General features: G+C 40.5%; 1 protein-coding gene across 2 annotated transcripts in view; it reads left to right on the top strand.

Annotated features, from left to right (window-relative positions):
* RIMS1 (regulating synaptic membrane exocytosis 1) overlaps positions 1-3,397 on the top strand; it is a 368,530-nt gene that overhangs the window by 309,400 nt on the left and 55,733 nt on the right. The window lies entirely within an intron of this gene.

Raw genomic sequence — 3,397 nt, 5'->3', positions numbered from 1 at the left:
AAGATTCCATCTAGCCAGGTCATGGGGCAGAGGTGGTCCAGTAGTGGGGTCTAGGGGGGTGGAAACACGGTAGGGGACCAGATCAATTCTTTTACTACTTTTTATTTTATCCTTCAGTGGCTGACTTCCATTTCATTACCCCCCAATATCCCATTAACTCTCCACCTCCAAGCTTCATGTTTCCAGCCCCCCCTTCCCTCCTCCCTAACCCATCTCCCTCATCCCCCCTACCTAGAACAGGGATAGAAGGCTCTCCTAGCTCACTAGCTGTAACTCCTAGTCAGGCCCGTGCTTGCCAGCCCTCTAGCGTGGCAAGTCACAGCTGTGCAAGTGGAGGACAGTCAGAGAAGGATTTTTGCCTTAAGCTGTGACTGCTCCAAATTCAAGCTAATGCTAACACTGATCAACATTGGAGCAGCTCAAAGTGCAATATATAACACGGCCCTTAATCATTCCTTACAATATGGATTCTGTGTCCAAGAAAAACTGGGACAAAACTGATTCTAAGAGTGTTTTTATGGCCGTAATATAGTATGCTAATATTGAAAAAACCTTGAAGGTTGTTTCTGTTTGATAGCACACAGTGGGTAAATAAATAATAATGGCCCCCTGCCTCCCATCTTGGAGGAAAGGTTTTGTGGAAGGGAATTGCACTGGCACTGGCAAGGGAAATTGCCTATACCTAGGATCCTGAGGAGAGACCTGGGAAAGAGGGGTCGTGGCCATCTCTCCAGTCCTTCTAATTTTTCAGAGTGCATATATTTCAGAGTGCCTCAGAGAAATAAAGCATTTATTCCACTCCAGTTCTCTTGTCAGTGGGGATTTGTGCAAACCCACTAGATTTCCCTCTTTTTTCCATTTATGCATCTGGCAGCTATCTTCTGCACCAGCTTCCTTTGTTAAGGTATTGTTAAGCTGTGCTTCCATGATACCTTGGGTATGACTAGATTATGTGTTTGGGGATCATGAAAGATTTTGTTTCATTGGAATTGTTGAGGGGTCTAGATTTTTTGAGCGGGGGGGGAAGGGGCGGTATGGAGGGGTGAAGGGAAGGAGGGGGAAAAGTATTTGTATGGACCTAGCTCTGACTGAAGACGGCCATCCATGGTTTATAGGTTATAAAATACAAGGTCATGTAACCCTTATTTGACTCAATTAAATGCCTGGGATTGAGGAACATACGAGTTGGGGAGCAGATAGCATCATCCTCATACCTGTAATTAAAGTCAGTACACTTCTGGTCTTGGTTTAAAATCTGTCCTTCTGTCTTTTTCATTGGCATGCATGTCCTGATCAGTGAGTTGTTTTGAAGGACTGTGTTCTCATGTACAGATTATATGGATGTGTATATGTGAAATACTTAATATGATTCCTATTAGAGTTAATATGGCTCTCTTTAACTTCAGTGAGAATTGGAACAGGTCCATAAAGAATAATTGGTGAGGTAATAGAGACTAAAGGATTTTTGATAATGGCCATATTATTCTTAAGCAGAGAATTTAGTAAGATCTTCATATTGGGCGCGTCTACATGTCGCCCTATGGCAATGTAGCAATGTGCTATGTTGCCATATGGTGTGCTATGGTGATGTAACAATTGTGTGTCTATGTGATTGCCATCTATGTTGCTGTAGCAGTATGCTGCTGGGTGTAGCACGCCACAACGGCAATGTAGAGATGAAATATACCCATGTGCCATGCACATGGCACAGTAACCACCTGTTGTTAGTACTCCTTTTGGAAGTACTGAAGCACGGCGCCATAGCAACAACGCCGCACGGCAACATGTAGACATTCCCATTGCATACAAACCCATATCTCTCATTTTATTCTATTTCAGTTATTTTAGACTGACTTAATCTTTTAGGTTGAATTTCATGCCCTGCAACGGCATGCACTATTTTTTTCTGTTTTCAGCCAAGAGTACGTTATGGAGGTTGTATAATTCAGCATTCTTTGTAAAGCTCTGTCATCCAGGATTAGCAAAATGTGTTCTGAGCACAATCATCACATTCACCTACGAGACTAGAAAGGTAACAGCTGAGTATCCTTGAGACTGCTCAGGGTTGTGCAGACTGGATTGGGGCAGAGGAACTAAATTAGGAAACTGTACTTTGTGATTCAGGAAGTCCCTTCTAGTATTAGCTTCATATCTTCAAATCCCTAAATGCTCTGACAAGAGAAAATCTAAAAACATCTCCATTCATGCTTTCTTGACAAAAATGAACACACTGCCACAGAAAGCCAGCAGAATGAGAACTGAGAGCCTGGAGATAGGCAGGCTATGTCTTTAAAAATGCAACAGGCAAGAATGAAGTATGCATCAAATCAAATCTAAGATTGTTCCATCAGTTTCTCAAGGAAAAAAAAACTCGGATATGAGCAAAAAATATTGAATATTAGGTAGATATTCTTACAATCCATTTTCTCTCATATAATGCACAAGTTTCAATTTTCCTTTCTGTGCAACATAAATAAGATCTTCTGTGGAATTCAGAATTTTTTTCCTTGTATTTACACAGATGCTGACATGAAACTTCTGTTGCATGTGGTTGATTTGCAAGTATGGCTGCTTTTTGAGAACTGTGGATACTCATGTCACTATCTTGCCCTCCACTGAATAACTGTATAGTTTGAATAAAATTAGAAACGATATCTCTGTCAGGTACAGCAGAACCCTAAGTCATTTGTCATCCAGGTATTTTGTAACCACTTAATAGGCTACGGGCTGCTGAATAAAGAATAAGTTAGGAAGCTGCATGCTGCAGTTTTTACTTTAGAGGGAACCACTTCTCAACTCAACTGGAGCATTAGAGTGGTCCCACAGTGTTGATTGGAAAAACAGTTCCCTTGGAAATAAAAGAAAAAGCACCTTAGAGGTCCCATGCAGGTACTTGTGTAGATGTGCATTAGCCTTCACTAGTTCACAAACCATTATCTTTGCAAGTAGTATACAGCCTAGCCCTATGAACTACCCAGGTTCTTCTGTCCATACCTAGGTATATACACATTCATTAATGCACTTTGGCTAATATGCATTAAATTTAGTACTTCCATTGTGAGCACTAAAAAAAGGCTCATTAGCCTATTTTAATGCACATTAGTGAAAGCGCATGGTATTTTGTTATGTTTTAATAATATTAAAATAGGCTAATGCACATTAAAGTGTACATGTAGACATGCCCAGAAATAATGCTTTGGTACAGAAATTCACAGAATACGCAGTCATTCATGGCCTGCGAGCTGGCATCATTCTTCAATGGTAAATATAAGAATGCTTCAGATAATTAAAGGGTAAATGATCAATATTTTGAACCTAGAGCCACAAAAGATACTGGAAAAATGAGATTCCAATGTTTCATTTCCAGGATCTAAGTTTTACCATCTTAGGAGGAATG

This window comes from Alligator sinensis, unplaced genomic scaffold (genome assembly GCF_000455745.1).
Source record: "Alligator sinensis unplaced genomic scaffold, ASM45574v1 scaffold499_1, whole genome shotgun sequence".
NCBI classification, from domain to species: domain Eukaryota; kingdom Metazoa; phylum Chordata; order Crocodylia; family Alligatoridae; genus Alligator; species Alligator sinensis.
The sequence above is the reverse complement of the archived record's forward strand: the minus strand, read 5'-3'. Positions and strand labels throughout refer to the sequence as shown.